The sequence below is a fragment of the Triticum urartu genome, chromosome 1A (assembly GCF_056163025.1).
Source record: "Triticum urartu cultivar PI428250 chromosome 1A, HENAU_Tu73, whole genome shotgun sequence".
Classification (NCBI taxonomy): domain Eukaryota; kingdom Viridiplantae; phylum Streptophyta; class Magnoliopsida; order Poales; family Poaceae; genus Triticum; species Triticum urartu.
In genome coordinates, this window is record NC_141873.1 from 293307177 (window position 1) to 293319287 (window position 12111).

A 12111-nucleotide genomic window follows, 5' to 3' on the forward strand; every position below is an offset into this window, starting at 1 on the left:
CGAACTGTCGCAACGGTGCATACTCAGGGAGAACACTTATACCTTGAAATTTTAGTAAGGGATCATCTTATAATGCTACCACCATACTAAGCAAAATAAGATGCATAAAAGATAAACATCACATGCAATCAAAATATGTGACATGATATGGCCACCATCATCTTGTGTCTTTGATCTCCATCTCCAAAGCACCGTCATGATCTCCATCGTCACCGGCTTGACACCTTGATCTCCATCGTAGTGTCATGGTCGTCTCGTCAACTATTGCTTCTACCACTATTGCTAACACGTAGTGATAAAGTAAAGCAATTACTGTTGGAACACGCGGTACGCTACGCTAGCGCCAAATAAAATTTTCTACCGCGCACCCAAGATCATGCTGCCGGAAATAGATCACGGGATCGGGTTTACCACTAGACGCGTAGTCACCGCATCGGAAGTAGAGTTGGTGATGCATGTAGCCGATCTCCCGAGTCGTCTCCTCCTCGCGTTGCCGATCTCCCGTGAACAGCGAAGACCCGTGAACGGTGATCTCCCGCGAACGGCATCTCGCGGTTCCCTCGAACGGTTCGTCCAAGCACCGCAGATGCGATGCCTCCAAGGTATCCACACGTACGGGGAGCAACGTCGAGCGGCATACTACTAGGTCCGGTCGCGCAGCATGGGCGTGGGTAGTGGCGGTGGCTAACCAGGGTTCCAATTGGATCAACCCTAAGTGGTGTGCCCACTCCCCTTTATATAGACCTCCAAGATGGGCTCAACACTTGAGCCCACTAGGAGTCCACATCCATTTTCCACTCGGATCCAATCTGAATGGGCTGCAACCCCTTAAGTGTGCGACCCTATAGGTTCACGTACACATGGACACGACCAGAGTCGATAGTTGGTAGAGGCTCCTAGCAGAACATGCCAACTCCCATGTGGGCGTAAAGTCATTTGATGAACCTCAACAATGTGGCATATGCAACATTCCTTTTGCCTCACGATATTTGTTGTCAAGCTCAAGGCGAGTACTTGTCACCCTTGTGATAGCTCGACCTCTCTTCTCGAAACCATGATACAGATTCCTGAACTAGGTTAAGACTTAACCCAAGTTGCATGGCCATGCTTTCCGAATCTGATCACTCGAGAGGGCCCAGAGAATATCTCTCCAAATAGGAGGGGCAAATCCCATCCTGGTCAACCATGTCTCGCGGCATGTCTCACGACTCACCCGAAAGCTACCTTTATAACTACCCAGTTACGGAGTAGCGTTTGATAGACCCTAAGTGAGTCAATCCTCATCCCGAGAACATGCGAGGACCTTAGGTCTAGGACATGTCATAGACATTGCACTTGAGACTAACAGATGACTATATCTTACTGCGTCTCAAAGTGGGTTTGTCCAGCTCGGTGATCTCCATCCCCGAGCCCATACTATCAGTTTAGCATCTCTATGCACATGACTTGTGAAACATAGTCATCAACCGGGTCGTATACTAGTCAAGGATATGTGTCCGCACAACCTTATCAACTAGGGACCATTAGAACAATCATCATACAATACATAGTTCCACAAACAAGTCACATACTTATTGATACATATCATTGATGATGTTCGAGGACAATACAAAGGACTCATGAATACATATGGAAATGTCATCATCACATGATTGCCTCTAGGGCATATCTCCAACAGTCTCCCACTTGCACTAGAGTCAATCATTTAGGCATCGTATGCCCATGGAGCTCATGTGTGCCTCATGCTTCGGCCGTGGGAGAGGCTTTGTCAATGGATCGGCAACATTTGCATCTGTGTGTACCTTGCATATGTTTACATTACCTCTTTCGACAATGTCGCGAATAAGGTTAAAACGCCTGAGTATGTGCTAGGTTTTATGATGGTTTCGTGGTTCCTTGACTTGCGCAATGGCACCACTATTATCATAATAGAGGTCCAATGGCCTAGGCGCACCCTCAACCACACCAAGATCAGAAATGAAATTCTTCACCCAAACACCCTCTTTTGCAGCTTCAGCAGCCGCAATGTACTCAGCCTCTATTGTAGAATCAGCTATCGTATCTTGCTTGGAGCTCCTCCAGCTCACTGCTCCTCCGTTCAGAATGAACACAAACCTAGATTGCGATCGACTATCATCCCTATCTGTTTGGAAACTAGCATCGGTGTAACTCTTTACAACGAGCTCATCCTCACCTCCATAAACCAGGAACATATCCTTAGTCCTTCTCAAGTACTTAAGGATATTCTTAACCGCTGTCCAGTGACTCTCACCTGGATCAGCCTTGTGTCTGCCCACCACGCTAAGAGCAAAACTGACATCGGGACGAGTACATAGCATAGCATACATGATGGACCCAATAGCCGAAGCATACGGAATCCCATCCATGCGTCTTCGCTCATCAGGAGTCGTAGGACTCCGAGTCTTGCTAAGGCTAATGCCATGTGACATGGGCAAGAAACCTTTCTTGGCATCTTGCATGTTGAACCGCTTCAACACCTTGTCAATATACGCACTCTGGCTTAATCCAATAAGCCATCTCGATCTATCTATGTAGATCTTGATTCCCAAAATGTAAGCTGCTTCTCCCAAGTCCTTCATAGAAAAACTATTTTTCAATGAGTCCTTGACAGATTCAAGCATTTGAACATCATTTCCAATCAATAATATGTCATCCACATATAAAATCAGAAATGCAACTGAGCTCCCACTGACCTTCTTGAATACACAATGATCACAGTCATTCTTGATGAAGCCAAACTCTTTGATGGCTTCATTAAAACGAATGTTCCAATTCCAAGATGCTTGCCTTAATCCATAAATGGATCTCTGAAGCTTGCATACGATGCTAGACTTCTTTGGATCGACAAAACCCTCTGGTTGTGTCATATACACATCCTCGGTTAAATTTCCATTAAGGAAAGCCATTTTGACATCCATCTGTCATATTTCATAGTCAAAATATGCCGCTATAGCAAGAATGATCCGAATTGATTTAGGCATCGCTACCAGTGAGTAAGTCTCATCGTAGTCAACTCCTTGAACTTATCGATAACCTTTAGCAACAAGTCGAGCCTTATGGACTGTGAAATTTCTGCCCATATCAGTTTTCTTCTTAAAGATCCACTTGCACTCAATGGCTTGTACGCCATCTGGCAGATCAACCAAGTTCCAAACTTGATTGTCATCCATGGACTTTAATTCGGATCTCATGGCCTCAAGCCATAACTCGGAATCAGGGCTCTCCATTGCTTCCGCATACGTAGTCAACTCGTTATTCTCCAAGAACAACACATTGCAGTCATGCAAATTGCGTAACCTTTCCGACCTCCGTGGAACTGGCGTCGACTCCACCACGGGTTCCCTGACTAATTCCTTTGTGACATAATCACCTACCGGAATGTTCCCGTGTGGTTCTCGAATTTCTTCGAGTCGGACCGTCCTCCCACTAGCCTTCCGATTAAGAAACTCTTTCTCAAGGAAAACTCCATGTCGAGCGACAAACACTTTGCCCTCCTCACGGTTGTAGAAGTAATACCCCAAGGTTTCCCTTGGATATCCCACGAATATGCACTTGTCCGATTTGGGTGTGAGCTTGTCCGACTGGAGTCGTTTGACATATGCTTCACATCCCCAAATTTTTAGAAAAGACAAACTGTGACTCTTCGCAGTCCATATCTCATATGGTGTCTTATCTACGGACTTAGATGGTACCCTATTTAGTGTGAAAGCTGCAATTTCTAGAGTGTATCCCCAAAATGACAAGGGTAAATCCGACTGACTCATCATTGATCGGACCATGTCCAACAGAGTCCGATTCCTCCGTTCTGACACGCCATTTCTCTGTGGCATACCTGGGGGAGTCAGCTGTGGAACTATTCCACGACTCTTAAGATGATCATCAAACTCCTGGCTCATATACTCACTGCCATGATCAGATCGTAGAAGTTTGATTTTCTTGCCGAGTTGATTTTCCACTTCGTTCTGAAACTCCTTGAACTTTTCAAAAGTTTCCGACTTGTTCCTCATCAAGTAGACATATCCATATATACTCAAGTCGTTAGTAAGTCACGAAGTACTGGAAACCACCTCTGGTTGTCGTGCTCATTGGTCCACATACATCACTATGTATAAGTTCCAACAGCTCGGACGCCCTCTCGCAACTCTTTGCAAAAGGAGTCTTAGTCATCTTGCCGAGTAGGCAAGACTCACATGTCTCGATGATTCAAAATCAAACGAAGTTAGGATTCCATCATCATGGAGCTTCTTCATGCGCTTTTGACTAATGTGTCCTAGTCGACAATGCCAAATGTAAGTAGGATTTATCTCATTAGGCTTATGCCTCTTGACATCTTTGTTATAGACTGATTCACCTTCAAGATCTAGGATAAATAACCCATTCACAACAGGTGCAAAGCCATGAAACATATTGTTCAAGTAAATTGAACAACCATTGTCCTTAATACTGAATTCATAACCTTGTCTCATCAAACATGAGGCAGCAATAATGTTTCGACTCAAAGCAGGAACATAATAACAATTATCAAGTTCCATTACAAATCCTGAAGGTAAATTAAGTTGCATAGTGCCGACGGCCAATGCAGCAACTCTTGCTTTATTCCCGACGTGAATGTCAATTTCTCCTCTTGCGACATTCCTAGTTCTTCTTAGCCCCTGCATCGAGTTGCATATGTGAACAAACGACCCGGTATCATATACCCAAGAGCTACTAGAAACATCAGCAAGATAAATGTATATAACATATACAACAAGTGTACCTAAAGAAGAAGTCATACTTCTAGTCTTTTTCCCTTCTCGGCAAGCCACTTCCTACAGTTCCTTTTCCAGTGTCCGGGTTCCTTGCAATGAAAGCAAATACTCCCCGAAGCCGTCCCTGACTTAGGCGCAGCGGCTGTAGTTGGAGTTGCCTCCTTCTCTTTGCCCTTTGCCTTAGCCTTTTTCTTGGACCAACTCTTCTTGAACTTAGCCAAGTTCTGCACCATCAACACTTGACGACGCGTACCTTTCTTGATATCCCGCTCTGCCACTTTGAGCATCCCATGCAATTCAGTGAGCTTCTTTTCCATCCCATGCATATGGTAGTTCGAGATGAATGGCCCATAGCTATCCGGAAGAGAACCCAAAATTGTATCTGTGGACAACTCATCCCCAAGTGGGAAGCCCAGCCTATCCAGAGCTTGGATGTACCCGATCATCTTGATCACATGCGGGCTCAGTGGATCACCCTCTTTCAACTTAAAATCCATCAAGGATCGCCAGATGTTGGACCTTTTGGTCCTAGGCTGCATTTGAAACATGCTCATAAGGTTCTCGATCATATCGAAAGCCCCAATATTTTCGAACTATTGTTGCAGATCGGGCTCCATAGAAGCCAGCATGAGACAGCTGATCTCGTTTGATTCATCAACGAGTTTCTGGTAGGCATTTCTGGCTGTGGCATTAGCATTATCGGCAGGTTCCTCTGGAAGCGGATTCTCTAGAACTTGTTCCTTTTTCTCATGCCTAAGAACAATTCTCAGGTTTCTATACCAGGTGGTAAAGTTTGTTCCATTCAATTTATCTTTTTCCAGGATTGATTTCAATGCAAAAGGGGTAACTTGAGCAGGTGGTGCCATTGATCTACAACATAAATATGCAAAACACTAAGACATGTATTCATGAAGGGTAATTCATATTAAATTTTTTAATAAGATCATTACTCCCACTAAAATCAACATCCCTTTGTTGATACTTAGTGATTCAAGATCCAAGATCAACATGTCTGGTGAGCTTTTGCATCACCGCTAGAGGACAAGATCACTCGGTAAGCAACTCTTGCTAATTGTATCTCCATACGACTCTTGTTGTTGGGGAGATCTCATGCCTCGCCAACTCATATGCCTCGTAGCCCAAAACTATTTTGATAGCCATGAAAAGTCAACCAATGCTTCGCGTGTAAGTGTCCGACACAAACCCATCACTTCAAGGAGATCTAGTGGCACCCTAATTTCATAGGCGCACCACTAAATATACTTGACATGTGAAGGTGCAGCAATTGGGAGGCATTTGTACTTGACATTCTTTGAGGGATCACCATCACCCTACTTAAAACATCTACCATGCAAAAAGAAGGGTGCATAAAAGGGATAAACTTTCACAGGCAGTTTATGTATGTGTGATATGGTATAGCCCCTTTTCACAGCGCGTGGTGATCTCCATCTCCACGTGCGCGGTCTGCCCTTGCATGGTTGTCCTCGTGGTGATCTCCATCTCCACGCCATGGTGTCAACCGCCAAGTGTTACATAAGGTACTATGCTATTAAAAACTAATAGCTACTGAAAGTAAATTACATTACATGGCTTCTCATGTTGACACGCAGGTCATTAATACAATAATGGGATAACCATATGGCTCCTGCCGGTTGCCGCACTCATGACACGCAGGTCATGAAACAATAATATACAAGCAACATACATGGGCTATACCAAATCACAGTCATTCCCTGCAAAAACAAGTCAGACGTTCTACCGCCGAAGATAAAACCTCCCGAAACTCTACCTTCCAAGCGGATTTTGACCTAGCCAGAAGAGCCTATTTCGCCGCTAATCCAACTTTTCGTTAGCTTCAGTTTGACAGGTCATGGAGCAAAATCGGAGTTCATATGCAAAAGTTACCGCCGTTTTACCGAGACCGCTCCAACAGATTCCAGCACCGCAGAAATCACATTTCCAAGGTGTTGATCTATGTTCCGATTCGATCAATCTCATTGATCTTCGCGTGCTGCATCCGGACTTACGTTCCACTATCTACCCCAATGGTGGAAACCGACCGATAGGGGTAAGTCGTGTCACGACCTCTGCGTCACGATCACAGAAACAAGATCGAGTCCGTGAGCTATATAATAAAGATTAGTGTTGAGTCAAGGGCTTGATTATTTTGCCATGATCTCAAGTGAATAAAGGAAAAGAGAAATAAATATAAAGAAACAAAGAGATCATGTGAGTCTTATGGAGAGTAATGAGCTCACATAGGAAGAGTATGATGAATAAAAGTTGTTGAGGGTTGACAAACACAGTTTTGGTCATCGTTGCAATTAATAGGAAGTAATAAAGAAAGAGAGGTCTTCACATATAAATATACTGTCTTGGACATCTTTTATGATTGTGAGCACTCATTAAAATATGACATGCTAAAGAGTTGACATTGGACAAAGAAGACAACATAATGGGTTATGTTTTCTTACATCTGAGATGAATTATATTGTATTGGATCTTCCAACATGATGAGCTTGCCTTTCCCCCTCATGCTAGCCATATTCATTGCACCAAGTAGAGATACTACTTGTGCTTCTAAATACCCTTAAACCAGTTTTGCCATGAGAGTCCACTATAATTACCTATGGATTGAATAAGATCCTTCAAGTAAGTTGTCATCGGTGCAAGCAATAAAAATTGCTCTCTAAATATGTATGACTTATTAGTGTGGGAGAAAATAAGCTTTATACGATCGTGTGATATGGAAGTAATAAAATTGACAGAGTGCATAATAAAGGTCCATATCACAAGTGGCAATATAAAGTGACATTCTTTCGCATTAAGATTTTGTGCATCCAACCATAAAAGCGCATGATAACCTCTGCTTTCCTCTGCGAAGGGCCCATCTTTTACTTTTATCTCCTACCTTGCATAAGAGTCATGGTGATCTTCACCCTTCCTTTTTACATTTTATCCTTTGGCAAGCACAATATGTTGGAAAGATCCTGGTATATATGGCTAATTGGATGTGAGTTTTCATGAACTATTACGGTTGACATTACCCTTGAGGTAAAACGTTGGGAGGCAAAGCTATAAGCCCCTATCTTTCTCTGTGTCCGATTAAAACTCCATACCCATAAGTATTGCGTGAGTGTGAGCAATTGTGAAAGACTATATGATAGTTGAGTATGTGGACTTGCTGAAAAGCTCTTATACATTGACTCTTTCCTATGTTATGATAAATTGCAATTGCTGCAATGACTGAGATTGTAGTTTGTTAGTTTTCAATGAAGTTTACGATTCATACTTGATATTGTGATTGAATTACTACTCTAGCATAAGAGATTATATGACAAGAATTATATAAGTTGCTGTTCTAATAATGATCATGATGCCCTAATGTTCGTATTTTATTTTCATCGACACCTCTATCTCTAAACATGTGGACATATTTTTCGATTTCGGCTTTTCGCTTGAGGACAAGCGAGGTCTAAGCTTGGGGGAGTTGATACATCCATTTTGCATCATGCTTTCATATCGATATTTATTGCATTATGGGCTGTTATTACACATTATGTCACAATACTTATGCTTATTCTCTCTTATTTTACAAGGTTTACATAAAGAGGGAGAATGCCGACAGCTGGGATTCTGGGCTGGAAAAGGAGAAAATATTAGAGACCTATTCTGCACAGCTCCAAAAGTCCTGAAACTTCACGGATGATGTTTTCCAAATATATAAAAAATACTTAGCGGAAGAAACTCACCAGGGGGCCACACCCTGCCCACGAGGGTGGGGGGCGCGCCCCCCTACCTCGTGGGACCCCTAGTGGCCCTCCGGCGCCCATCTTCTGCTATATGGAGTCTTTCGATGGGAAAAAAAAATCATAAGCCATCTTCTCGAACGAAACTCCGCCGCCACGAGGCGGAACCAATCTAGGGCTCTGGCGGAGCTGTTCTGCCGGGGAAACTTCCCTCCCGGAGGGGGAAATCATCGCCATCGTCATCACCAACGCTCCTCTCATTGGGAGAGGGCAATCTCCATCAACATCTTCATCAGCACCATCTCATCTCAAAACCCTAGTTCATCTCTTGTATCCAATTCTTGTCTCCAAGTCCGGGATTGGTGCTAGTAGGTTGCTAGTAGTGTTAATTACTCCTTGTAGTTGATGCTAGTTGGTTTAATTGGTGGAAGATCATATGTTCAGATCCTATATGCATATTAATACCCCTCTGATTATGAACATGTTTATGCTTTGTGAGTAGTTACTTTTGTTCCTGAGGACATGGGAGAAGTCTTGCTATTAGTAGTCATGTGAATTTGGCATTCGTTTGATATTTTGATGGGATGTATGTTGTCTCTCCTCTAGTGGTGGTATGTGAACGTCGACTACATGACACTTCACCATTATTTGGGCCTAGAGGAAGGCATTGGGAAGTAATACGTAGATGATGGGTTGCTAGAGTGACAGAAGCTTAAACCCTAGTTTATGCGTTGCTTCGTAAGGGGCTGATTTGGATCCATATGTTCCATGCTATGGTTAGGTTTACCTTAATACTTTTGTTGTAGTTGCGGATGCTTGCAATAGAGGTTAATAATAAGTGGGATGCTTGTCCAAGTAAGGGCATTACCCAAGCACCGGTCCACCCACATACCAAATTATCAAAGTACCGAACGCGAATCATATGAACGTGATGAAAACTAGCTTGACGATATTCCCATGTGTCCTCGGGAGCGCTTTACATCATATAAGAGTTTGTCCAGGCTTGTCCTTTGCTACAAAAGGATTGGGCCACCTTGCTGCAATTTATTTACTTTTGTTACTTGTTGCTCGTTACCAATTATTCTATCACAAAACTATCTGTTACCACTTGTTTCAGTACTTGCAGAGAATACCTTGCTGGAAACCGCTTATCATTTCCTTCTACTCCTCGTTGGGTTCGACACTCTTACTTATCGAAAGGACTACGATAGATCCCCTATACTTGTGGGTCATCAAGACTCTTTTCTGGCGCCGTTGCCGGGGAGTGAAGCGCCTTTGGTAGGTGGAATTTGGTAAGGAAAAATTTATATAGTGTGCTGAAATTTACTGTCACTTATTACTATGGAAAGTAATCCTCTGAGGGGCTTGTTCGGGGTATCTTCACCCCGACCAGTAGAGCAAAGAGTTGCTCATCAACCTACTGAACCTACTGAAAATGAATATGAAAATGAAAATGCTTGCTTTGAAGTTCCTGCGGGTATGATAGAAAAACTGCTAGCTAATCCTTTTTTAGGAGATGGAACAAAACATCCTAATGAACATCTGATATATGTGGATGAAGTTTGTGGATTATTTAAGCTTGCAGGTGTACCCAGAAATGTTGTTAAGAAGAAGGTCTTCCCCTTATCTTTGAGGGGAGATGCATCGACATGGTATAGGCTATGTGATGATATGAGGTCTTGGAATTACAAACGATCGAAATTGGAATTTCATCAGAAGTTTTATCCTATGCATCTTGTTCATCGTGATCGCAATTATATATACTTTTTGGCCTCACGAAGGAGAAAGCATCGCTCAAGCTTGGGGGAGGCTTAAATCAGTGTTATATTCATGCCCCAATCATGAGCTCTCAAGAGGAATGATTTTTCAAAATTTTTATGCTCGACTTTCTGGTAACAATCGCACCATGCTTGATACTTCTTGTGCTGGCTCTTTTATGATGAAGACTATTGAATTCAAATGGAATTTATTGGAGAGAATTAAACGCAACTCTGAAGATTGGGACCTCGACAATGGTAAGGAGTCAGGTATGACACCTAGTTTTGATTGTGTTAAATCTTTTATGGATATCGATTTTTTTCGTAAATTTAGCACTAAATATGGACTTGACTCTGAGATAGTAGCTTCTTTCTGTGAATCTTTTGCTACTTATGTTGATCTCCCCAAGGAGAAGTGGTTTAAATATCATCCTCCCATAGAAGTAAAAGTAGCTGCACCTATTAAAGTTGAAGAAAAGACTATCACTTATAATGATCCTATTGTTCCTACTTCTTATGTTGAGAAACCACCTTTCCCTGTTAGGATAAAGGATCACGCTAAAGCTTCAACTGTAGTTCGTAAAAGCAATATTAAAACATATACACCTCCTGAGCAAGTTAAAGTTGAACCCAATATTGCAATTGTTAAAGATCTCTTGTCTGATAATATTGATGGGCATGTTATTTACTTCTGTAATGAAACTGCTATAATTGCTAAACCCTGTGATAAAGATAAACCTAGACCTGTGATAGGCATGCCTGTTATTTTTGTTAAAATAGGAGATCATTGTTATCATGGCTTATGTTATATGGGTGCTAGTGCTAGTGCAATACCTTATTCCTTATACCAAGAAGTTATGCATGATATTGCACCTGCTGAAATAGAAGATATTGATGTCACAATTAAACTTGCCAATAGAGATACTATTTCACCAATGGGAATTGTTAGAGATGTTGAAGTCTTGTGAGGGAAAACTAAATATCCTGCTGATTTTCTTGTTCTTGGTTCCCCACAAGATATCTTTTGTCCCATTATATTTGGTAGACCCTTCTTAAATACTGTTAATGCTACCATAGATTGCAAAAGAGATGTTGTTACTGTCGGTTTAGATGATATGACTCATGAATTTAATTTCTCTAAATTTAGTAGACAACACCGTGAAGAAGAATTACCTAGTAAGGATGAAATTATTGGTCTTGCTTCTATTGCCGTACCTCCTAGTGATCCTTTAGAACAATACTTGCTAGACCATGAAAACGATATGTTTATGAATGAAAGAAGGGAAATAGATGAAGTATTCTTTAAACAGGAACCTATTCTGAAAAACAATTTACCTGTTGAAATCCTAGGGGATCCTCCTCCACCGAAGGTGATCTCGTGTTTGAGCTTAAACTGTTATCTGATACTCTTAAATATGCTTATCTTGATGAGAAAAAGATATATCCTGTTATTATTAGTGCTAACCTTTCAGAGCATGAAGAACAGAGATTATTGAAAACTCTGAAGAAGCACCGTGCTACTATTGGGTATACTCTTGATGATCTTAAGGGCATTAGTCGCACTCTATGTCAACATAAAATTAATTTGGAAGAAGATGCTAAACCAGTTCGCGATCATCAACGCCGGCTGAATCCTAAAATGAAAGAAGTGGTAAGAAAGGAGATACAAAAGCTCCTTGAGGCAGGTATAATTTATCCCGTTGCTGATAGTCAGTGGGTAAGCCATGTCCATTGTGTCCCTAAGAAGGGAGGTATTACTGTTGTTCCTAATGATAAAGATGAATTGATCCCTCAAAGAATTATTACAGGTTATAGGATGGTAATTGATTTCCGCAA